At 43.4% G+C, this 27,422-nt stretch overlaps 1 protein-coding gene across 1 annotated transcript in view; it reads left to right on the forward strand.

The window, feature by feature from the left end:
* The first annotated feature begins 11,148 nt into the window (after positions 1–11,148).
* The window catches only part of wscd2 (WSC domain containing 2), a 33,550-nt gene continuing 17,276 nt past the window's right edge, over positions 11,149–27,422 (forward strand). The window contains exon 1 of the mRNA XM_084467856.1: positions 11,149–11,648. The gene's annotated coding sequence lies outside the window, so the exon portion shown is untranslated. The remainder of the gene's footprint in view (positions 11,649–27,422) is intronic.

Genomic DNA, 27,422 nt, shown 5'->3' on the forward strand with positions numbered 1-27,422 from the left:
TGGGGGAGTGCAGAGGAGGGGGGTGGCCGTTCCTCGCCAAGCCAGCATCTGCGATGGGGGAAGGCATGGTGTTGGTGGTGTTGGGCGGGCTGTTGTCTCTCTTCAAGGTCTGTGGTCTGTCTGCCACCTGTATGTCAGATGGCAGATAGTGGCGGAGTAGATGTGTGGGGGAGGCTGTAGTCTCGCTTCTTCTCAACCTGTGCTCTGACTGTGGCCTGTGTGTCAGACCATGTCCCTTAACAGTTTTGAGCCTAACCTGTTTGGGTGTAGGCCATCTGCTAAGGGAAAGGCCCAGGGGCCATGGGGAGGTCCAGTCAACATCACAGAAAATTCCAGGTTAGAAGGTAAGGGTTAACACACTCAACTGCAGTGGGACGTTCCTTTCGTTAACCTTGCTTAGTGGGTGGGATAGAGTCCTTTAAAGAGTCCTCGATCTCTCTGGGAAGACAGAGCATTCACTTTTATGTATGTTTTTTTTTTTTTTCCGGGATGAAAATCTGCTCATCTGGAAATCAATGCTCATTAAAAATAATCCCAAACAATCTATGTTCAGTTGCTCCCGTTATGTGAGGACGAGCACCACGTGGAGAGAGTCAGATAACGACTTTGTTTCCAAAAAGCAAAGGACATGATTCCTACTTATACAATGGGAAAATAAGGATTCAGAAAGCTAATGAGAACATCAGAACCACTTGCTCAGCAGGACAAAGTCAGTCAGGCAAAAAGTAAATTTGAAACCACTCTTGTCAGACCTGCTGTCAAGTCGCATCATTCAGCAGTGTTTGAGCCCCACTCTGCACTGCGTCAAAGGTGGGGCTCTGAAAAGTACATGCGTGCAAACCACAGGGCTGCCAACTTTTGGGTTTTCGCTGGCGTGAGATTCTGTTGAATCTTGTAATGCATACCTTATAGCAGGGTCCGCGGGTGTAAATGATACGATCGGGAATGTTGACGGGGGGGGGGGGGGGACGCGTGTTTTTTGTTTTTTTTGCCGTGAGAAAGTGGATGTGTGGCGTGTGCGCAAAAACGCAAAAACGTGTGTCAAGAGAGTTGGCAGCTCTGAAACCAGCTATTCAGCCGAAGATCATCCAGGCGAGATGATTGGGCATTTAAATTGTATTTGAAAACGTGTGGAAGCTCTAGCCGATGAGCGGCAGTTCCGCATCACAATTAGTGGTCTAACAAGCAGGTAATCCAGGAGGTGTTCCCGCTGATGTTTATCATTTGTTCCCCCCTTCCCGTGATCCATGAGCTGGATCTGGTTAATCTGTGTCGTGACGTCCAGGGTTATTGCAGATATCATGCACTGAATGTTTTGAATACACACATCTGGGTTTGAAGGGGCCAAATAACATCGGTTATACTTGTAGCCACAAAATTGCAATTTAAAATATTTGTCTATTGGAATTTTTAGGATTTAATAATAAGCCAACTCTTATCTTGGATTTACATAGCCGTTTTCAAGGGAGCTAACAACGCCTCGTTTAGGCATAGGAGACAACTTTACATGAATACAGAAGAGAAGCGTTTTCGAGCAGAAACCGAATAATTCTTAACAACACTAATGGCCAAATGGCCCTGCCCCTAAAATGATGAAATTTACATTTTACACACACTGATCGCCTGTGTGTACAGTCCCATTCAGGTGGTTGCAAGCGGCAACTTCACTACTAGATGCTACTCAAAAAAAAAAAATTAAAAACTGGACCATTACTCATAAGTTCCTTAAATCGAGAATAATGATCTTGTCATGCATACCTGAATCAAAATATTTAAAGATTGAATTTTTAAAGAGTGAGAGAATTTGTCTAACGGTTCTTTTTTTTTTAATGAGCGTTATGAGCACAATAAGACACTACAATTCACATGCTTTATTAGACACTGCAAGGTGCAGCACCACTATGACCACCAGATGGCAGTAACGACTTATAAAAGTTATTAAGTTTTACTTTTCATTAGGTTCTCAATTGTAGAAATGTATGTATAGAGGGTAGGCTACTGAATATATGTCTATAAAAATATTTTTATGCATAAGTCCTACCATAAGGCCACGAATTTGGTCATTTTAGGGGCAAGGCCACTTGCTTATTGGTGTTAATAATTATTTTAGGGCTCAAAGGCACAGGGGTACAAACTGGAAAGGACCCAAAAAGGTGTCAACAATTTGATTTGCCTGCAAAACTAAGATAATATTTATAAGGTAATATTTAGCTTTGCTAAATATGCTCTACCCAAGTTGCACACAAAAGGCCTGTCCGGGATTCTCAGACCCATTTACATCAAGCAGTTATTATTAGGATCTCAAAAATATGTTTTTGTTAGCAATGTATTTCTTCATATTTGCCTAGCTGACTCTAATGTCTCTAATTGGAGCAGCATTGAGCCTCAAAACCACTCATTTTGAATATAACTAAACGAAATAACGTAATCGTCCAAATATCAATAAAATATGTTACTGGCTATTATTTCTGAAGAAGTCATTCACAGTTTTGTACATGCTATTTAACCATGGTAACTGTAATGCAGGATTGGGCCACTAGTATACCTGGTTAGGTAGTGGGCTCCTCCGCCGTTGTCACCAAACGTAGCATTCATTTTATAATTGATCTATGTTGGCCTAATATTTAATATTTCCCTTTGTATCCCACATTTCCATTCATAATTTAAAATATTATAGGAATTATGACTTATTCTCATATTGGGAAGAATACTAGTGTTATGGCATCAAATCAAAAGCTTTATGACGCAACCCTGCCTCTTAACGTAGGAACACTGCATCTTGCTGGGCTTGAGGATCAATGCTAACTAATAATAGCACATGCAATCATTTTCACTCATCCAGTGTACAGTTCACACACTCACCCTCAGTGGGGCCTTCCGTTCTTTAAGCTTTCCAGACCCTATACCTGTCTTGCCCCGAGGCTAAGATCATCTCATGGTGCAGAGAGTGGGTTACAAGAGTCTTCGTCTGGTCTGTGGGGAGATGGCGCCACCACTTTAAGGTTTGTTTGTTGTTCCCGGGGATGGCTGGAAGTCCTCTTCTCTAAAGAGCACGCCGGGTGTGTTGGCCTCTCCGCTAACGAAGGGGTTAACACTCTCCTGCTGGTTCCTCTGGTCATCTGGAAGCCCGATTGACATGCTTTCTCTTTCTTCAACCTGGCTTTGCCTCGACTTCATCCAGTTGTGTTGCTGCTGCATTCTGCAACTGCAGCCTCTCACAGAAACCAGGCTGAGGTCAGTGTTTTATTCTGCCTCGTGTGTAAATCTGTACGTTGAAATTGTCATGACAAGGCAAGGATCACTGGTGTACTTCAAATGCACTGTAGTGATACTGAATACAAAGGCGAAAGTAGCAAAGGTAAGTCTAGGTATGAAATAAAGATTTAAAAAAAATCATATAGGCACTTTTTCTCAAAATGTTACATGAGGTATATTGTGGCGTCAACAAAGTATTTGATATTGGGCACATTTCCACTAGTGTTTCTGTGCTTGCAACCAACAGCTGCTCATTGCATAAGCTTGTCAACATATTAGACAAGCTTCAGTTAAAAAACAATTGATGATTAAAAGATTACCTTTTCCATTTAGTGCCATACTGTGTCTGTGTATGCACATGTACAGGTGAATAAGTAATCATTTGCGTAGTGTATTATTTATTGTGCCTTAACAAAATGGCACCCTGTAATTAAGTAGCCATAAATCAGCCTTAGTGAGTATTCGTTCCACAGACTCCAACACAAACACACCTGCTCAGCACATGTACAGTTAGCGTAATCAGAACAAAATGGAAACCCATAGTCGAAAGTGGGTCAGTGATTCCTTCCTCTAGAAATAGCAAATGGGCTGCAATGGCTAAATGGGAACACATTCAGCCCACACACACAATCGTTCAGTGTTTTTTGTACTACATGAACAGAAGTGTTAAGGAGGGGGAAAAGGCAAAACAAATAAGCTTGGTTAAACGTTCTCACACCCGCTGGTGAAATAAGGGGCACTTTAATTATTAAGTTAGATGTCATGAGGATATTATCCAGAAAGAATGAGCCCATTGAGACAAGCAGATATCAAAATGGGATGATGGCTTGAATGCTAGATCTAATTAATGGCTTTCAAAAGCACTTCCAGAGATTGGTTTTGTAACAATGAAATCATGGTGTAGCCTGTGAATTTGTCATTTATATGCTGGGGCATGATATCATGACTATAACCATAAGCATAGCTATAATGCTTATAAACATTCAAATACTAAATAATAGTCAGTGCTATATCCGGACATGAAATTATTGGAATAGAAATCATTCAATGCTAAAAGCTTTACGTATTAACAATGTATTTAATCGTTTAGTAACAACTTTGCTTTGATTGTCAAACAATAATCCAATAAAAACTATTGCTTTGATTACTACGATAGGCTGATGAATTTGATTCATTGAAGGATGGATACGGGAGATAACTTAGGGGTAGATGTGCACACAGGGAGATGAGTAAATAGAAGTGTTCCCATAATTAAGTGAGGAACAGCTGGGTTGTCCACATAATATACTGTTTGAGTGGGCGAGTCCCAACCACAACCATTGCACTCAACTAATTCTCCTCCTCCTCTCTTTCTCTCTCTCTCTCTCTTCTCTCTTTCTCTAGCAAGCATGCACACACGCACACACACACAGACACACAGTTCCGCCAACTGACTTTTGTGACATAAATAAACCACACCGCATTCAGTGGCTTCTAATTAGGGTGAAGAGGCAGGGCACAGCCATAACAACATAGTGGGCAAGCTATACGGCGAAGCTCCTTGCTCAAGATGAATTGTAACACACACTGAACACTAAACTAATCAAGGCGGGGGTTTCATCTGGACAGAAGTGGGTTATTTCAGTACCACACAGGAACCGATGTACTCCCAGGATGTGAGATGTGAAATCCATTCTACGGTAAAGTTTGACTGCATTCACGTAAATCATGAAACAAAATTTGGTGTGGTGTTTTCCATGTTACGGGCTACCTTGATTCGTTAGCAAGGAGAACCTGGGCATTGAACCAGGGACCTTCCAGCTACCAGCTGAACGCCCAAACTGCTGTTTTGCCCAGCATGAGCGTCCTGTGTGTGGGTGTGGGTGTAAGTATGGTTGTGGGTGTGGGTGTAAGTATGGGTGTGGGTTTGGGTGTGGTGGACTGTAGACATGGGGGGGGGTGGTCGACCCCAGAACCTTTGGAGTGGGTATGAAACACCATAACCACTGTACTCTCCTGTCCATTGTTCACTGAGGTTAGCGTTTATACCAAAGCCATGGGATATCCATGCTGGGATGAGTGCCGCCTACAACGTCACACACTGTTAGACAATTCAGACAACAACAAGCACAGAGGTGAAGAACCGAAGGGATCACGTGAAACTCATTTGGAGAGTCATCCTTTTTTAATACTGACGGAAGGATGTAGGTGTCCCGTAACAGGAAACCCAATCTCCCTGGAAACTCAATTAGGCCTAATTTGTCTGACTCTTTACTGTGACAACCTGGGGGGAAAAAAAAAAGTTGTGTAAAAGATTATGTAACACTCATTCCTCCTGAAGCGATAGTGCACAGGTTCTGCATTTGTTGCTTAGAATAATCTCCTTATTTATTCATATTTGTACTAATTCTATTAAGTGTGTTGCTTTAATAATGAGTGATCTATTTTTGTAGATCTCAAAGAGATCTGCATTGCATTATTAATGCGCCGTCCCTTCTGCGGGCGCGTTCAGATTGAAGGGATAAAGTCCGCTATTTCACTTTAATCTTCAGGCTCTTTGTCCAAGGCCTCAGCTAGCGGCCATTCACGCTAATAAGACACCCATGTGCCTGTTTTCGTAATGAACGTCAATCTACTATGTGTGACGGTCTTTAATAAGGGCGCGATTGTCACGGCTGTTCACTGTACTACAGCCCAATTTGTCTTACTCGTGTCGTGTCACGCGGCGGGTTCAGAGATGACACCCCATGCTCCTTCTGTGGGCTGCGTGCCCTCTCAAAGGGCTCCTTCACATGACAGCTGTACAAAGATAGCGCGGCTGGCTGCTAGCCATGCGGCAGAAGTGCCGTTTTCTGTAAGCCCTTTTATTTGTTCATGGAAATGTATTTTTGTGTTATAGTAATCAATCAACACAACATGCTTGTTTTTTGTCTTCAGCTATAAAGATGAGCTTTGTGTTTCAACTGAGAACGGGCAAACGGGGTCCGTCCATTTGCACTCACGCACACACGCACATACATACACACGCCACACAGTTCAGACATGTTTTGGTTATTATACCTGATGACCTTTGTTGAAAATGTCACCAGTACCCCTATACTTAACTAGACGTTAAGAATTCCCCTGTAATGTTTGTGTAATAACAAGGAGCTGCTTGTTAGTTAAAAAGTAAGAGGCCATCTAACTCGCTTCCTCTAAACAAGGAGATTTTTTAAATTACATAATCAGGCTGGTTGGAGGTCGCAGGAGTCTGTGGTTTCTGAATGCAGATGACCAGGTTCATGACCAAGCTCCACAAAGCCCGCTGATTGGCTCACAGGGAGGATGGCAAGCGGGAGTGTGAGGAATCAAATCAATGTGGCAGATCGATAAACACACCAAATCATTATCAGCCGATCAACTGAACAGCCGGGCTCATCAGCAGTTTCGGTGAAAAAGATGTAGGCGAACTCTGACCTGTCTTTTGGTTCACGTGTTTACTGTTAAGGGCTGTATTTTGTCATCGCTGAGTCAGAATAATCTAGACTGGTACTTCTTCTCATTTTTGTGAATTATTTGTGAGTACACTGTAAGTCAATAAAGTAAAACAATATACAACAAGCAGCTTTTGTCAATTGTCTGGGACAATCAATAACCTTTATTTTCCCTCGAGAGACACTGAGGTTTCCCTCATTTACAGTGACGACGAGCAATCAATGTGTGCTTGTATGTGCTTACGTATGTTTCACAGCTTGTGGGCTTTTGCGTGTGTGTGTGTGTGTGTGTGTGTGTGTGTGTGTGTGTGTGTGTGTGTGTGTAATATATGTGGTATTCTATCCTAGATGTTTGTCTATGAGAGTCACACACACACACACACACACACACACACACTGTTGGACTCCAAACTGTTTGAATGACCGTGTCTGCTAATTGTAACAAAAAAAGAGGAAAATGCTAAAACAAAAGAAATGCACAAGAGGTCTAGAGCTAGAGAAAGACAGGACAGAACTGCAGAAGCATCCACATGAGGCATGGGAATGCAAAGTACCACTAGAGGTACTTGGTTCTGCTGACGCTGAACTTGTACACTTTGTACTGCTGACATGAACACAGACAAGAAGCAGGGAGACGGGTCATATATTCAGAAGAATGGGGAAGCAAGTGATGTTCCAGCTCAAGAAGAGGAAAATTAAATAAAATGAGTAATGAGTTAATGCTTTTATACCTTTTTAATGTATCTTATACATACATTTACATACATTATTATGTCTGTTTTATTCAAGGAACTATATGTTACTCATTGACTCTACTAAATCTGATCTGTCATCAGAGATGAAGCAAAATACTGACTTCTCCCCCAACGATGCTACAGCCAGTATGTTCCCCTTTGAAATATCGGTTCTGGGTCGGAAAGATTTTCTTTCTTTTGGACTGTTTGCCATGATACACTATTCTCCGGGTTACCAGATATGAAACAAATTGTGACACAAACACACTGCTCTGTAGCCATGTTGCTAAGTGAACAAACTGGATCAACTGAGATTGTAATAGATTCGACCCGACCTGAAAAGCCTTGTACTCTTTCGAAAAAGCTCCATGACCAGTTGTGTGCCAAAACAGGGGTTTAACCTTGGAGTTAGGGTTAGGGTTATGGTTAGGGTTAGGTTGAAAGATGGAGACAGTTGAGCAACTAAGGATATAAGGATATCAAGACGGGTGCTACGTGAGCTGGTTTACAATTTGCAAACGATAAATGAACTGCAAATGTGTACATTAACTGATCAACTTTCAGTGTAGGCCTCATCATCGCTTGGCATTGTCAAAATAGAATTATGGTGCCCGGAAAATATGTATTTTTACAGGACATACAGTTTAATAAGAAGAGCCCGGATGCAGAAGACATGTTTGTATAAAGCCCTTTATCAGTGAGGTTCTTGTATACAAGAGGAGAAGTGAGAAGTAGAAACGGAAACAAGTAATAGACGAAGACAAGTAGGACTAGGAGACTTTGGAAAGACTCAGATTGGCTGTTATCCAACAGATTGTGAGTAACTCAACTCTGCTCCGACTGATTTATCAGTATTACATTTTGGATAAACACTAACAATTCCTTTTGCATAAGGAATTGAATTTGCATAAGCTCTAACTTTTGATACTGCTTTGGTTTCCTATTATCATTCTGTGTCTCGGGCTAGAGTAAAGTAGTTTAGTACCTGCCTGAAAATTGGTTATTGAATTTACCCTTGTTGATACTGCTTTGGTTTCCTATTATTATTCTGTGTCTCTGGCTAGAGTAAAGTAGTTTAGTAGTAAGTTGGTTATTGAATTTACCCTTGTCGACTGGAGCAGCCTAAAACCAAAAGTTGCAAAAATAGTAAAATGGTGATAAAATTAAAAACTTTGTAGCGAGGGTCAAACCTGTTCACGACTGTGTTGTAGGGGTCAACCCTACTGTGGAAGACTGTCGGCTACACCTGAGAGAAGTAGCCGCCACACACACACACACACACACACACACACACACACACACACACACACACACACACACACACACACACACACACACACACACACAGCTCCTCTACGGCTGACATGTGATTTTGATATTCCACCCACTGAAGTTACCGGGCTCTGGCAGTGTAAACACTGCAGGTTCCCATCGGGAAGGGAACAGGTCAGATCTCTCATGATAATTAATACAGGCTTAAAACCTCAGAGGCAGACACAATGGGGGCATGGGACTGCACCGGACAAAGCTAGATTGTCAGAGGGGTGTGGGATCACTGCTGTTCTGTGAGGAGGCCCTTGTGATGAAGATGATCTTATCTACGGTGATATCCGCCTAGTCACAAGCTACTTATTTTTATAATAGCATACACTTTGTTCTCATGCCATGCTCATTCATCACGTTGTTCAGGAAAGAAACTTGAACCGCTCACAGACACACAGCAAAGACAGAGGAACATTCAAAACGACTTCCGTCAATGACAGATGAGGAGTGTGTTGGTTCTTTGTTCAGCCAGAGAGACAGACAGACAGACAGACAGACAGAGACAGACAGACCGACATACATAATTAAATTCATACCAGCATATACACAAACACGCATTCAAACAGACATCCATTTTTAATAACAAACATACACACACATCTGCAGGGCAAAGCCCACAGAGGGCTGTGACCTCTGTCTGGTCGTCTGACAGGTTCATCCCCCGTACTGACATCATTATCCTCCACCAGCCGCCCCAGCCACCTGTGTCCAGGACGCTTGCTGTGGTGACCCACGGTGAAACGTGTTTGTGTATGAATGTGCGTGTGTGCGTGTGTGCGTGCGTGCGTGCGTACGTGTGTGTCTAGATGTGCTATGTGCGTAGCATGCGTTGGCTTTTGCAATAAAAAAAAAGGTAAAGAGAGATTAAAAACAAAAGTAAAGTACATCAAAGGATTAATATGCATCGCTGTCTGTATATTTCTGCATTAAAAAAATAAATATATCCTTTGAATTATCGTAGGCTACGATGACATTTACACTTTATCCAAAGAGACTTACAAGTGAGGCTGATCATATATGTATATCACGTTTATGTATACAACATCGACTCACTGTATAATTAGCGTTAAAATGCAGCTGTTACATATGTATATACAAAAGCCCGTCTGGTACAGCTGAGCACGAGTTGGGGTTGTGTTGCCGCGGTAGGAGCCCGTGCTGACTAGGGTCACGGCCGGGCTTCTAATCCAACGTCTCTCTCTCCAGACACTGCAAGAGAATCCCTTCTACCGAGAGATCTCCGCCTCACCACCACCGCCACCACCACCACCGCCGCCGCCGCCGCCGCCAACGCCTCCCCATTCCCCCCCAAACACACACACACACACACACACACACACACACACACACACACACACACACACACACACACACACACACACACACACACACACACACACACACACACACACACCTCACCGAGGCTGCTGCTGCTGCTGCTGAAATATGCAGCGTCATCTGGGCTGTGCCAATACACAACTCCTCCAGGACAGACAGTGGATAAGCCCGTAATAAATGTGATGGGAAGGATAAAATCCATTGGGCCACAGGGGTTGACTTGGAGAGTAAGAATAAATATCACGTTGTACAGATAATGTTATCTAGTCCCACGGGTGCAATTTGTGTCACAGCGATTACGTGACGGAACTGCCCCAGCGTAAAACTTACTCAGAACGGCGCTATGAATAACAATATGTAGCCTACCATCTAGTTACCGTGGACGGTTACTGTATGCGTCAGCGTATCATAGCTCCATTCGTTTGCACTGTGTTCGTCCCTAACCCTAACCCTAACCACGACGCAGTAAATTATCAAATTAAAGAAGGCCTCTATTCTGGTCTCTAGGGCATAAATGCGCCAAGTATGTCATTAAATGTGGGTCTTAAATCAGCCATGTTATGTGAGAACATATGCTGATTTACAATAACAACCTTGTCAAGAGGCCAAACACAGCAAAGAAATACAAAAATAACAATAATAAAACTATAAAATAAAAGAAACCGGTTTTGAAAATACAATACAGACGTTATGAATGTATAATGTTGATGTCATCCATTGGTTTTAAATGACAGGCAGTATCTAAATAAATTGTAGTTGATAATTAATCAAATTATGGTTATATCTGTAATTGAAAATATAATTGGCACACAGTCTTTCGTGTGCCGTCTTTTTAAGCTAAAACTTTACAGCATTACCACAATAAGAAGGCAAAATCCTCACATTTTTGTTGGTGCGCACTCCTTTCCCTTTAAGTCCAGCAGGGGGTGCTGTTCCCCTCCACTGAGCGCTCTCGACACCCCGGCGTGCGCTCAGTGGTGCTGTGCGGCGTCGCGTATCTGCAGGGTTTTATTGGACACGGTGTTTGCAGAAAACACACACACAGGGAGAATAGAATAGGCTGGCCGGTCGACTAGCCGCAACGTACCGCCCGCATGGACTTGGCGGTGTTTGGCTTTGACCTATATGAAGACACGGTGTGGAGGGGTTTGGTCAGTTTCACTGGGATAGTAGGGGGGACGATTGTTTGCCTAGGCTTGTAAAAAGGGGATTTTCCAGCGTCTGTCGTTTTTTGTACATTAAAGGCTCACAATGTAGTCGTATTGGTGACAAGCGCGGTGCATAGGACCTACCGAGACTGAGATTCTGTGTTGTACAATGATGTAGGTCGACTAGCGGGACAGCAGGTATGGCTCATGCAGACCGTAGGCCTGTCAGATTGGCGGATTTTTTTTCTTTCAGTTGTTGAAATTGAAAATTCATGAGCACCGCTCCTCAGATGAAGGTCCTTTCGCGAGTTGAATCTCCGTGTGGATGTGGAAGCGTCACAGAACCGTCTGGTGAAACGGAGCGGACCCCAGCGCTGCCCGTCCTACACGCACCCCAGGTAATTCATGCGGTGCATGATTCATACAGCCACGAAACACCACGTTTTATACGACTCCAGTGTCTGCAGTGAGGCGTTCAATGTTTCGTGTGTTATTATGGAATGTACATGACGTGTTTCAGTCGTCTGATGCTGTGGGCAATTTACATTGGGAAAATTTACTCAAATTTCGAAGCTCATAATAAGCACTTATATGTTGTTTTTGCCTGATTGATCATTTTTTATTTGAAATAACAATTGAGGCCATATATTTAATTTATCTTAAATAATCCCTTCCTTAGATTTGAGTTTACAGGGTAAATACAAACGGTTTGTCAAGTCGTGCAATTACAACATAATCTTTACTTGGCACTCATTATTCACGCTTATAAGCCACATTTAATGCTTTATTAGATTACATTTGACTTAAGTAGACTAGCACTTAAGCCCCCTATAAGTAGTGTTTGGTCACGTGTGTGTGGGCAGACCGGTCTCTTATTTAAATGTTAATACAGCACAAAGGCCTATAGGACAATGTTATGGTTATGGCAAGCACGGTCTTAAGGCTTTCCAGGTGGAGCCGAAGCTGGCCTTGATCGCATAGCTCCCCTTTTCTCTGGAGTGTGCGGGAGCCTAACTTAATTAGGACCCCTGTGCTAATTTTCCACTTGTGCTGCAAGTCAAGCTTGGACAACAGACCCACTTAACCACCGACCCCTCCTCCAACAACTGTTCCTAAATCCCTCCATTAGCCTATATTCACCCATCGTGTCTATTGGCAGTGTTGCTGTGAGCACTGTGGAATGATGCACTGTGTTCCCTTACACACAATATGCTTAAAAGAAAGTCAGCAGCACAGACCTCCTGAATCATGGTCTCTCTTGGGAATATACAGCACTATATAAAACAGAGCATAATTCACCTTCCGAGGCGACCATGGAATAACCTACAAAAAAATATATCGACAACGGGGATTTAAAACTGAATTAATTGATTCTCGCCGCTGCTGGTTCAGCGTGTTGCAGCATGGAATTGGATTGAGTCCACCCACCCTACCAGCCAGTGCCGACCTCCCCGCCCGTCCCCAGCAGTGGGACTCCTGCACCGCTCAGTGGCTCAGTATCCTAGTCGGGTAGAATGGATCTCCTACTCGACTCGATTAAAACAGGAAGAGCAGGGCGTCCCCCCCATCTCCATCTCCATTATGTCTCAGTCACGCTCTGGGGCGTCTCACCATCCCCACCAGTAGCTTGTGGCGTTCAACTTTATTGAACGCCGTGTGGATGCTTTTTCTGCAAAACCCGACGCACAAACATTTGTGGTTAGTCGTTGAGTAGGCGCTTTTATCTGAAGCGACTAAGGAAGAGAGGCTGAGAACCATAGAAACATCACTGGCACGAATACAACTCCTAAAACACAAAGCAAGCGAATAAATACTTCAAAATAGTTTTTCTAAATGCAATGTTATATGACTCAGGAAGTCACCCGATCAGCCGCCTTACGAAGGGCCTCGGATGTGGTGGAGTAAGAAGTCGTGATTGCATGAAGCCATCGATATCCACACAAGAAGATCGGCGTTGAGTGTCTTCCAGGGCTTATACGGCCCACACTTATCTCCTCGTCCTCTTAGTGACCTCGTGGATCCGTTCTGGACCGTAGTGGCATGGGGCAAACCGCGAGCTACACTGGATGATTTGCGGCTACACTCACATGAAGCATTATAATTAAGGATGGAAACTGTCATTAGTGCCCCCAAACCACTTTATTATTTTCTTAGAGAGCAGCCACACAAAGACGCCACCTCACTGTTATTTCACTCTGGTCCTCAGGGAGTGGCATTGATTCATCACCAGTGTGTTGATGTAAATATACGATAAGCTTTCCCTACCTTCTTTTTTGTTCGGCTCAAGATGATTCCTTGAATACCGGGGGATGAGTTTAGAAAGAGGTTAATCTCTGTGGATTTAAAAGATGCAAGCAAGCAAGCAGTCAGTTTATTGCATACACAGAGAGTAATCTGATGACTGCGTCTGGGATCATTATGTGGATTGTCTTACGGTATCGGATATGGAATGATTGATGATATTATCGGACGAGATAATCACCCTGGAGACAGAGCCCTTCCATAATGCCTTCAAATGAAAAAATAAAACTAGACAAAAGGATCATGGACTTAAAAAATGACAAGCTTTGGAAAAGATGCACAGCAGAATAAACAATTCTTATGTAATATATATATATATATATATATACACACACATATTTAAATTGAAACTTTTATTTCATTTACTGCATTGGTTGATGTGCTTCTTCATGTGGTAAACCAAATGCTATCAATTATTCCAAAATGTAAAGGCTACAGTCATTTTATAAAACCAAGGTTTTTGACGTGGTCTCCAACGACGAGGCTAACAAATAGCAATCTGAGCAATGTTAGAAATAAACCCAAAGTAGTATAGAATTTGAGGTCAAAGCAATAGTTCTACACTACTTTTGGTTTAAAACAAAGAGATAGCAATGACTGATAGCTAGCAGGCTAATGTTGGGTTAGCCAAAACAGAAGCCCGCGGGGCACTGACTAACATAAACAGGGATATCAGCGCTTGAAACAATGACACAGAAGAGGTGAATACTCCACAGCAGGATATTGGGGCCCCATTGACTTGATGTCATAACTGCAAGGAATTTAAATGGACGTGGAATGTTTAGGTTTAATATCAAACAAGTTTTTCTCCCAATTTGCACTCCGCTATTTTAAACTGTAAAATACATCTTTGAACACACCCAGGCATATTTTGTGGCACTGATTATGTCAAATAATTGAATTGTGAAGAATGCATAGCACAATAAGCAGCATAGGGCAGGCTAGTCTACCGCCGTGTCCCAATTCAGGGGTTGCATCCTTCGAAGGATGCATTTGAAGACCGCTTACGTCACAGCGGCGCGTCAAGTGCAGTCCAATTTCGAAGGGTCCTTCAAATGCGGCCGAGATATGCAGCCTTCGTTTCCCGAATTTGAAGGACCCACCGGGTGGATCCTTCACGGCCCAACGTATCCCAAGATTCATTGCTCGTTGGATTTTTTTTCAGAAATGGCGCGGAGAGAGCGGAAGCAGCAGCTGCAGCGAATACATATTTAATGACAAAACTATGTAAAAACATTTTTTTAAATATAAAAGTAAGGTTGGGACCATTTTAAATATGTAACTTTATTGTCAAAGTTCAATGACATTAACGCTAGACATATAACGTTAAACTAATTAACGTCAAGCCAACGTCCTCTTTTCCTCTTCACCCGGCGGTGAATCTTCTCCCACTCCTCCAATAAAAGATAAAACATAACAAATAAAATTATGATTTCTGGCTCCATATTTCTCCTCCGCTGTCTGGTTTGAACCGCAGCTGTCAGGGTTGCTAGGAAACAGGAGCGGCGAGTGGTCACGCAAGGTAAATTACGTTAACGGCTGGTTACGCGATCCGGAAATGCTCCGTAGGCTAGACCGTCCCATTTCACAACGCTCGCTCGGTCTTCGGTGTGGCCTTCGCAGTCTACGAAGGCCACACCTTCGAAGGACGCGTCCTTCGAAGGATGCAGTCCCTGAATTGGGACACTTTTGACCTAGAGGAAATTACGCTAATGCCCAAATGAATAACCTTCTGTTATAAAACACAAGCGTAGCAGTTGACTTTGGCACACGCCACCTAACTGGCTTGGCTGGGCACCTCCACCAGCCAAGACACAGGGAAATGTCGTAAAAAGCATTTTATCTGAGTGTTAGCAAAACTTTGTACTGCCATTACAAAGCAGTGTAGCGATAGCAGGTTCAACCTGTGCACCCTGATTAGTCAATGCAACACGGGGGTGTGCAGCCTCTCTAAAGGCACGTTCACGGTCCTGGTTATAACGAGACCCCTCGTCAGTGATGACGCTCGCGCTTACGCGTCTTCCCGACAGCGACCGTTCATGTGCGCTGCGTTCGGAATCTAAAAGTTCTCATAAAAAACAGTCGGAACTAAACAGAACTTAGTAGGATCAGTTTCAAGTTTGCATGCCTTTATTTCCTTGTAGTCTATCACCTACTGTTGCTTTTATTTATGAGAAGCACATTTTATTGCCACTGTATGGAAGGCTACACTTGCCCCTATCTAGAGCTGGTTTATCAGTAGTCAACATTTAAAACTGAGTCGATGCCAACAGACGGTTACAACGTCAATCAATAGTAAAATATGTGATATGATGGTTGATCCTTTTATATTGAGTAAAACTTTCATGTTCCGCCATGTTCATGCGTGTCACTAGTAAATCATAGGTCACCAACTGAGCAACTCTGTTATCAAAATCTGGCCCCAGTTGCCAAACGGAAGTAGAATCTTCAGAGCGTCATGAGGTGTCGTTCACGAGAACTTTCCGACGTCGCGAAAATGTTTTCCCCATAATTCCCAGTGATGTGAATGCACCATATGCCCCACTGTCCAATCAGCCTGGCCTGGGCCAGTTGAGGGTGTTTTAAATAGTATTGCAGACAACAATGTTTTAAATTTGCCCAGTATTGAGCGAGAACGCTGTAGCAAACAAAAGACATTGAGCAATGTAATCCTTTTTGGCAATTCTGCCCCGACCATATACATCCTGCTAAAGTGCTTGTTTTTAGACAATATATTCTAACATTATGAAAAAGTTCCCATTTAGGGAAAATAAACATTTTTCTTGATATGGTCTGTTTGTTGTTGTGTCTCGATCAATCAAAGATGTCCTGCTAGGAAATGTTGTTGTGTTGTTGCAGGAAATGTTCCTATTGTCATTCACTCTTACACACACAACCCTCTCCTCTCTTCAGCTGTCACTCACATTTCCGCTGCTCTCTTCCTGCCACAGCTAAACTCCAGTGAGACTTCACTTTTAGAGGACGTAGGCTACATCATCGGGTGTCATTGCCACAAAGGATAACATTGAAGCCCGTTTTTTGCAGAAAACGGCTTCAGTGTTCTTGCTCAATACTGGAACAATCGAAAATTGCTGTCTGCGTTGGTTTCTTACACCCAAAGTGTTCAGAGAAAAAAAATGCCTTTAACCAGCTATTCACTACACACACTCCATGGCCATGTCCCAAATCCAATGTAAAGGTATGGTGGTTGAATCAAATATCTTCTCAACTAGGGTTTACTTAGGATCCATTTATATCCATTTTGCAGCACTGCAACACATTATTCCTAAAATAATCTGAAAGGACATATATCCATCTTAACCATCTGGAAATAGATTGATTGGGTGGCTTACCTGTCTAGGGTCTACCTACCTAAGGCAGTCTGGGCACTGTCTGATGTGCACTCATTGTGTATGACTCTAGACTTCCTGAAGGCTGCCAAACCTATTGCTTAAACTAGAGAGCTCACACGTCACGTGTTCTGGCTGGTTTCTCGCTGGTTTCTCCAAACTGCCTACCCTAGCTTAAAAACAGAGTGACTTTATAAAATTGGAATTGAAGTAGGCCTCTATCACGTTCCCCTCAGCCTAGGAGAGAGTTACTATCCATTGAAGGAAAATATTTAGAATTTTGGAGGCACTTGATGGCTGGTATCTCACAGAGAGGAACTCATAGCAGACAGCACTTAACTTTCCATGGTAGACCTTGAGGTGTGTCCTGGCGCCAAGATTGGGACCGCACTGCTGTAATACCTCACCTTGAATAACAGACCTCCTTGTTGCGCCGAGAGGAAGTCACAGCTGCACAGAAACAGCCTTTGTTCACGTTAAACCGTGGAGGCCATGTTTTGCCAGTCTGGGTTTAGGGTGAATGCTCCGTTTTGGCCGCTGCTCTGCTCTCTACATAGCAACACACTCTATTCCCTATTTCTATTCATCTTTACCGACAGGACAGTGAAGGCAGGCAGACATGACCGACAGACTGTAGCATAGGAACAACGGATTGAAAACTCCCCTACAAGGCTACATGGTAAGCATGTTATGTGGCCAAGACTCCAGAGGCATCTCTATCTCGACCCGTATCTATGTTCATAATCGGACAACCCGGACATAAATTAAACCTTAAAGTGACCGGTTGAAAATGATTCAATTTGAAAGAAAACAGAATCATGCTGTAAGTAGGGTTTAATTTAGTCTTATTTTTTCCCCTTCTCGGATAGTGATGATAAAGAATTATCTGCCACTTTCATAAAGTTAATCGCAGTGAGGCAGTTCCATTATATAAGGAACATAATAAGCTCATGGTTTGGCAGGTGCTAGATGTGAGGCCTATTTATTGCTTGGTGAAAGAAGCCTGAAAAATCTAATCTTTTTTTTTTTTTTTTTTTACTTCCAACTGTAAAGTAATCCTTAATAGGCAGCCTTGGCATTGTGTGTCACTTAGCTCTACTGCGGATTAAGTTTAAGTGCTTTTGGAGCTTCTATTAAATCCCTTTTGTGGACCAGACAATTGATGGTGGATCTCTAGGACCCTGCGGAGGATGCTCTGTGGCGGGTGATCTCCAGGCAAACGAAATGTTCTGGGTGCTGGATTAAACGGTTAAACAGATAATATAGTCCCAGGTCTGCTTGAAGCACACTGCAGTACACAGACTGCTTTATAAAAGCTGCTGAATACATAACTTTGCCAGCAGGTTGTGTGATGAGAGGCAAAGTGGACTCAGATCTCCGAAGTTCATGCCTGGACGAAGTTTGGACGACCTGGGGGGGAGGGGGGGGGGGGTTGGGGCGGCTGTGGGTCCGAGGCCCGCCAATGGGCTGGGACTCTGTCCCCCCCATATCTGGGTTAGGGATAGGCTTATCTCGTTCTTCTGTCACTTTTCAGATCCGCACTGATGTTCCCTCACAATCACACGCCGTGGGCTCCGTGCTGCGCCCACTCATCGTCCCCAGCATGACTCGGCATATCTCTCTTTTCAGTTGAGCACTTCGCTGAGTCGTGGTCGAATGCCTAACCCCCCCCTCCCCCCTTCTCCCCCTCTCCTCCTCCTCATCCTCCTCCTCCTCCTCCTTCGCTTCCGCCACCACTTTTATCCAGCTTCAGCAATCTATGCGAGGGTCGAAACACTGGCAGCGTTATTAGTTGTATTTATCATTTGTTAGCCTGTGTCTCCACAGTTTAATGGCCCTGTTGAAGGGCCCCCCTGTCGCTACAGAAGCAACAGGGAGCGCATTAAAGGTTAACTAGGACACATTTCTTTCTAAAACTGGAATGAGGCTTCGAGCACAACATGGTGGATTATGTGTTCATAAAGATCTCTGTTGCCCTGGCCACGGAACTTTTTTGAGGGGAAATCGCTAAGCAGCGGTATAAAAGACTTGGTTCGCGCACGCACGCACGCACACACGCACACACGCACGCACGCACGCATGCACGCACGCACGCACACACACTCCTCTGCCTCCCAAGCCGAAGCCTCTCTGTTCTATCTAAAAAGCTGTGGGCCCGTCATGTTTAATTCATCTAAGAAACGCCGCAGCAACAAGCGGTGTACAGCGAGTCCATAGCAGCACTTTCACCGCTGTCCGGCTGGTATCCTCGCATGGCTCCCTCCTGCATTTACACATGCACACCAACATTGTCACTCACGCACGCACACACACACACACACACACACACACACACACAACCACACATACTGTATGTACAGCTAAATGTGACACTATACAGTGTATGCGTGCACACATTCATTATTGCAAACCAAGCCTTTTGAACTCCATTTAAAAATTCACATGACTTGTAGCTTTTTCATTTTATTAATGACCAGAAGATCTTGCGAGAATACAAGGTTTGGATCAAGGTTTGGTCATTTTCAATTTGAAAGTGTCCGTAAAGAGTCATCCTTGACAAGCCTCCTGCTAGATTCATCAAAATGCACCAATAATAGCAACGAGGCCGTCCCACCTAAATGCAGCAGACAGCCATAGGCCAAAACCACTGGCACTGAAATATAACCAGCGAGTAAGAGCCCTGTAATGATGTGGGCTTGTTAGTCGAGTAGGACGTTGAGACGCCGGTGATGCGTGCCTCTCAGAGTTCTCCCTGACAACGAGCTTATGGTTCAGTGGCCATTTGACATGCTATGCTCACAGTCCACTACCACATGCTCATCCAATCAGGGAATCGGCTCTTGCTTAGTGTCCCCATCAGACCACACGTAACGATTTGCTCATCAGAAACAACTATGACCAGTTTAATTTAAATTTACACATGTCAAAAAGTGGAGTAGGCGAGATTTAAAATCAACAATCAAGATATATGAAAAATGGGATTTGATTTGTCATGACTTGATTGAATTGTGCACATGTGACCATATCTGAATAGACAGCTGTGTGTTGGCCTTGTGAGGGATTTACCTGAAGGGTACAAATAACATATGTTCCATTATTGGTTTAAAGGTTGGATAAGCTGTCATTGTGCAGCTCTGGAGGAAGATACATTGATTCATGTCTTTTCTGGCACAAAGACCTTCCTGGTTGAATAGCTAACAAATGTATGCATTTTCTGGCACATACTTTGTTGAATATTTGACAAATTATTGTATTTTCTGGCACCTACCTTGTTGATTAGGGGAACAATTTGATGGCTGCAAATCAAAAGCTAACAAGTTCAATTCTAGCACGTAGTTGTTTCATTTCATGGTGCCTTTTAGTGTTTCTGTTGCTCTGAATGCACAGACGATTCATGGGATCCAAGCATATGGTGCAATTGGACGGATCATCCAAGTTCCTTCCCAGACATCACGCCTGCTGCGTCACGGCTAAATCCCATTTCATCACAAAAATAGAGGCTTCTGGTATTTTCCACCTGGGGACCAGAGTAATTCATGGCTGACGGTCAAGGTCTCAGACACCATGAGCATGGGAGTCAAACAGTAAGGTCATTCTCTTGGGTTGGAGGTCATTCCCTTACTTAAAGCAGCATATCTGTCCCACGCCTCTCCGTTGTGCTTTTACTGTTTGACAGTGTTATGATCATCCGTTGATTCATACCCCATTTTTCTTAAAAAATGCACGTTGCGGTTCTCGTTCGTATAATTGATTTAGATTTGTTGTTAGCAGCAGCCTAGGGGCTGGGCTTGAGTGAAATGGTTGCGACGGACAGACTTGAGGTTTGGGCCTTAGGGCTATGATAGTCTATGAAGCCATCAATCATGTGTTAATGTCAATGTTAGTGTCTGAAGTGACTTTATTGGCATTATATAGACAAACAATTATTCTGGCGCAATCCTTTAGATAAACATTTTCCTTGCTTTAATGTGTTAGGACATTTATGTTGAAGGAAGATGGACAAGTGCACTTAGTTTCGGACCACATTCCGATTGCATTGTTGTTCACAAAAGGGTATTCTCCTACTCTGAGCAGCAAGAAGGAACAAGAAAGAGCCTACAGTAAAGAGACTTTAGGAGAGAGACTCTTTTGATGGGAGCGTACTCCATCAGACCCTCCATGTCGAGGGAAAGAAAGAGGGAAGAATGTTCTGATACTGGGTGGGCCTTGAATGAAGAGCTTTGTTTGAGCTGGCAAGGACATCATTTGATCTCTCGTGAACACTGCCTTCCCCATTCGGCATCAAATAGCGGATGTTATTCATATGTTTTTCATTTCAATATTTCCCAACAGCCATTCGGAGTGGTGTGGGTGTTGAGTGGGTTTGAAAAATAGAATATGTGACAATTTTACCTCCCGGTTCAGTTGTTTGATGCTTACGCCATTGCTCAATGGAGAACTGACAGAACTTTCTCAAAGTGAATGTGTGCATTACTGATGTTGTCTTTATAGATTCGGTAGGGGGACAGGGAATTGCTGTCTTCTATTGTATTTTTGCTTATGTGATTATCCCGCTCTGACTTACTTCAAAGCATACTTTACAGCCATATCGTAGATAACAGGGCTTGTACATCGCAACGTTTTGGAAGCACGGCAGCATTGGCATGTCTTAATTGTGTTGGTGGTAATCATTGCTTAACAGCCACAGCGTTACACATGTGGGACATCATAAACAATGTTTACAGCAAGTTTCTTTAGTATAGTATAGTATATATTTAAGTATCGTCAATAAAAAAAATCCCATGATGCATTTGGATGCACAAGCCCGAGGTTTCGTTTTTTTTTTTGTGAGATGTTGTGTGTTTCTTGTGAGATGTTGTTATGATGTTATCATTAAAAACAATCTATTTATGGTCCATTTAAATTACACAGTGCTCTTGTAAAACATTACACAGCTGACAGTTGATCCGTTAATCTTTATTAACTAGATTCCACAGCCTAGTACTAACCGGTCTTCACTTGAGGTTGTTTGAGCAAGACACATGGGACATTGGCACTTCACAAAATAGGTCAATAATACGCAATTGTGTAACAACCTTTGTTGGAGCTATTACTGCCGTTTTGATTTGATTAGCTTTTATACTTCTGTTCACTCGTTAGAATAACTAGAGAATCACGTTAGTTCAAAAATCCTGCTCACTGAATGGCTCAGTGAGTATTATGGGGATTACAGTATGTAAATTCCCAGCCACCCCGGTGTTTAATTTTTAAGCTTTACATGATGCACTCAGAGAAACATCTTCTGAATTGTCTAAGCTAAAATGTCAGTGCAAACTGCAGGGCTATTTATTACCTCTAGGCATTGGAGTGTAGCCAGTAGGGCAAATCACCCAATCTTTTCTGAGCCAGTTAGTTAGTTAGTTAGCCAGTGTATTCAAGTCGAGATGGAATTTGAGGCCGAAGATTTCCTCAGTTGATATCCAGCAGAAACAATGGACATTAAAATAAAAAACAATACTCTTCTCCTTCTGCAATAATTAGTCTGGTTGACATTTTAAATTGGAGAAAGAGCAATGGTATGTTGCTTAAGGTGACTGGAGCGAAACGCATACATACAGCACGTCATGACATTTCACCAATTCACCATTTATAGGATTGCCTCTTCCATTGTAACGTTGAGCAAGTGAGGAGCAAAGGTTTACACCTTTGTATGTCATTACTAAAGCATAGACAGCACCAAAATATAACAAGGTCAAACTATAGGAAGGTTAAACTGCATTTCTTAATTTTATCTGTTATCTGCAAGATATACCCTTGGAGAAAAAAACAAAACGTATTAGTCATGACAACGATCCAGATTGCCGGTCACTTCACAGCAGGAGAGGCGCTATGCTTTTTCATGCCATCTTTCCCAGTTTTTCACAAATCTTTCCACTGAAACGCTTCCAAAGTTCTCTAACCAGCCTGCAGTAATTAAGTGTATCGGGCACAGAGCCAGGCTTTGAGGCATACACAACCCTAGTATCAAACACAGGACCAATTAAACAGTTTGGCTTGAGGATGACAGGAAAGCAACCGGCTTTGGCACACATGCCACCACTGCTTTTTGTCAGACACAAAGTAAATAGTTTGTGCTCTGGCACTCCAGAGCACAAACTATTATTCACTGGTTATGGAAGTGACCAACAGGCACGCGGACCGGGTTTCAAGGGTCATGTAGGGGTGGTCATCTGCACGGAAAAAGAGGAGCCACAGTTTTGGCCCCAACTTTGGCCCCGTATAAGAGTCAACACAGTTGTAGTCATTTCTATTATCTGAGCAGCAAGCACAGTTTTACAGTGGTAGACAATTATCTAAAGCCCCCCCCCCCCCCCCCCCCCTCGCCTGCTTGTGTACTAAAAGGTTAACCTAACCTTCCCGCTAACCTTCTGAAGCTGTTCTGTAAGTCGAGTAAATCCAAGTCATTTGGTTTCATTTATTTAGCCGTAATTCACAGTTACAGTCTCCAATGGGCTTCACAGGACTGCACTACACCCCTCGGTACCCTTCAACCTAACCTCTCTAAAGGGCAAGGAAATCCACAAATCCACGGGACGATAAGGAATCCAGTAGAGGGGATCTGTCCTTCATGGCAAGGTAACCGTTCTGTAGCTGTTCTGTCAGGCTGCCCCCTGCCTTGAGCAGCTTTGAGCAGGAGAATGCATCCGTGTTGATGTCACTGTAAACACAGCCTGGTTTATCAGTGTGAGAGCGACGCTATCTTCAGTTTGATTTGATCAGACATTCCTAATGCAGGAAGGCAGACCTAAACACGGGGGAGAGTGCAATGACAGCCCCGGGGAGGAGGAGGGGGAGGCAAGGTCAGGGTCACTTCACCAGATGCTCTGACTTTAACCCTTCCAGCACCTTGTTCTCTATCAGAATAACGTGTGACAGCGGTTTTAGTGAAGGTTGATGGCTGCTGTGGTCTGCAAATCTCTTATAGATTTGCAGACCACATAGACAGAAAAACAGGGGGAGGTGGGGGGCGGGGGGGGTACAAGAAGCAGGGTAGGGGAAGAGTTCAGACATAGGAGATGGAGGGAAATCGACACAGAGCCGAATCAGACACGTGGCGAGGAGAGAAAGGGGTCAAAATGGCGACAAAAAAAGAAGACAGGGAAGCAATAGAGTGAAAAAGAAAGGGATTTGAGACAGGGTGGGGGGAGAGGGAGAAAGTTTTGAGAGCCAGTGAGAGGAATAACACGAGATGGAGAGGGGGGGAGGGAGAGGGGGGAGAGAGAGGGGGAAACAATTTCCCGGTGAGTGCTGGCGCCAGTGAACTGCACCTGATCCCCACGGTTTCTACTCCTGCTGATAACTCCTTCCATATCTCTGCAGTGCGGTGTGTTGTCCGTTCCCCTCTCCCTCCTTCACTTTTAATGAAACCCATAACTCAACGCCAAATGACCTGCTCAGACAATCGCCCCTTCTTTAGGGCCTCACACTGCTAATTCACCCCAAATAATTATCTTTTTATTGTGTGTTTGTTTTTTAAACCATTATCATGTACCACGGCATTGTGCAAGCAGAGACATGCGAGGGTGTATTAGAACTGAACAGGGAGTAGAATAGAAGATTAGGTGTTGCTACGGCAACTAATGTGAATCAGATGGGGCGCATCGTGCTGGGAGAACACGCTAATGGTTTCAAAACCGCGCCCTGGTTCCTGTCTCCTTTAGGTAAATACGGCCTCCTTTTGGCCAACGATGAAGCGACAGACGTTCAATTCATGTGTTGATCAAAGCCAAGCTACGCATTTCATTCTGCCAACCAGTGGGAGATTATCAAACTCTGTCACCGATGCTGTCAGCATTCATAAAAAGTGAATGTCTACAAGAGAAGAGAATTGGAGAAACAGGTTACCGGGTCCCAGTTGAACTTTTTTTTCTTTTTAGGGAATTTAGCAGATGCTTTCATCCAAACTGACTTACAACCATTCAGGTCCCAGTTTTACATCACGGCCACATTTTCAGAAGAAAAGTTCACTGGTGATGTACACAAGTGAACTGCAATAGACTCCTATTAGTTAACCATGGCTCCCATGAGAATCATAAACATTTTGAGTGTTTCTGGCCTACAACCAGCATCTTTGCCACAACACACAAGCCACAACTCCCCTGATTAAAGGGGAAGTTCAGGATTTTGGACATCGGGTCTCATTTCCAAGTGAGCCAGTGTGTTATTTATCATTGGAGACCGTTTTCAACACTTTTCATTCAGTCCTTCTAGTTGCAGAAATCGCTGGTGCTAGGCTAGCGCAAGTCGAGGGGAACTGCTAGCCTGCCAATAAAAACAGTTTTACCCACTCCTGAGGCAAACATGATAATATAATGCCAGACTATCAATGTAAATGTCTGTGTTGATAGAATAGTGTTAGAAATAAACTTACCCTTGCATCGCATTGCATTTAGTTTATAATCCCTGTAGTTGGAAGCAAGCTACGGCAGCGGCGGACTGATATTACCTGGAGTGCGCTTCTCTGTTTACCTTCTGCTGTAGTGAATTGGTTGCTACACTGGTGCAAAGTGAAATCCCGCTGCTGCTGAGAAAGTAGTCCCCCAAAATATAATGTGATCATTGCGATACAAGGATAGTTTTATTTCTAATATTATTCTATCAACACAGACATTTACATCGATAGTCGGGCATTATAATTGGTTTGCATCGGGTGTACTTTGGAGTGGGTAAAACTGTTTTTATTGGCAGGCTAGCAGTTCCCCTCGACTTGCGCTAACCTAGCACCAGCGATTTCTGCAACTAGAAGGAATGAATGAAAAGGGTTGAAAACGGTCTCCAATGATAAATAACGCACTGGCTCACTTGAAAATGAAACCCGATGTCCAAAATCCTGAACTACCCCATTAAGTATTTGCAGGGTTGTCCGGACATATTCTTCAAATATGACAAGGCGAGGTTAGGTATCTCACTCAAGGATGCTTGGTTTAGGCTTGGAGTTGCGAGGCCAATCCAATAGAATCTTGGCTGGGAGTCAAACAGCTTGGACAGTAGACTCTCCTGCACCCGTAATCTCCCTCTATTTGAATGCACAGCTTCTTTCTCACCTTAAATAAGTTCATAGTGGCTTCAATGAGTATGAGTAAGCAGATCAGTTATTGAACACACAGTTCCGCAGAGGGAATAGCAGTAACTGTGACATTCTGTTTACACCTTCCCCATAATGGGAGTCATAGCTATAATTACATTATAACACTTAACATAAGCCCACACAACAGTCTTAAGAGTGCACTTTCATTTAGGTAATTGGCACTAGTAATACATTATTTACAATAATAATTTGCCTGTGTGTGGGTGTATGTTTGTGTGCATGTGAAGCTGTGTATGTGTGTGTGTGTGTGTGTGTGTGTGTGTGTGTGTGTGTGTGTGTGTGTGTGTGTGCTTGTGTGTGTGTATGTGTGTGCAGGCTTCGGTTGTTTAATCATGTTTGCGTTCCTGTGTGCGCCCCATGTATAATTGATCCATATTGCTGAGGAGGATGAATAGGTTTGAATAGGCCTACGGTCCTTAGGATGTCTTTTTTGGTTGAGTGGTTATTTCATGGGTGCTAGTACCCCAGTCTAGGGACTGAAACCGCGTTCATGAGTGTCAATATCGCAGCTTTTCAGGATAGATGGAGGCCTGACATTGTAGAAGTTGTCTAGAATGTTGGCCAATAACTGTGGTTTCTTTATGTCTACGGTTAAGTAGGTCCAGCTTGAAAAGACTTCATTTTTCTAACCGTTGTGTGTTGCGTTGTGTCAAGGCTGCCTTTTCAACTATTTTAGAGAAGTGGACATTCCCCTCACTCTCCCTGAAATGATTATCTTGACTTTGATCAAAACGTTGGTATGTTGGCGCATGAGTGGAGTATTTAGTCACAGTTCAGCTGCTGTTATGAACGGACTCTTTCCATTCATAACAGTTTATTCAGCTGTGGAGGAATGGACGGGGTATTTTATGCAGCGCTGAAATCAATCTTGTGGAAGGGAAGCAGTTGGGTGGGGGTTATATAAAATTCAACATTATACTCCCGACGACAACATAAACCACACGTTCAAAATAGCCTTGACTGATACGTTTCCGCATTGCATTTTGGGTTGCGAATCAGTTATTCCTGAAATCTTTCGTTATGCCAACACAGGGGTTTGGATTCATCCCTTCATCCCTCGAGAGGTGATATGAATTAGTAAAAAAAGGGTGAAGCCATGGTTGCAAGAGTGTGGCGGTGTAAGAACTAACCCTAACCCTAATAGACAAAGAAAGAGTGTGGGTGGTTGAGCTCAGACCGGAGCTCCCAGCCCCTGATTAGAAGACAGGGGAGTGAGCGGTGAGCAGGTGTTGTCAAACTACACCTGTCGCCTCCTTAAAACACGGCAAAACTAAAGACTTTTCCTCTTCTTCTTTTTTTCAGTTTTTTCTGTTATGCACTTCTGTTCTCCGCATCATAAGATCTGCACGTCGTGCCCTCTGGGACACTACGTCTGTCACCCCTCCTTCTAGAAG

The sequence above is a fragment of the Micromesistius poutassou genome, assembly GCF_964030765.1.
Source record: "Micromesistius poutassou genome assembly, chromosome: 5".
Lineage (NCBI taxonomy): Eukaryota > Metazoa > Chordata > Actinopteri > Gadiformes > Gadidae > Micromesistius > Micromesistius poutassou.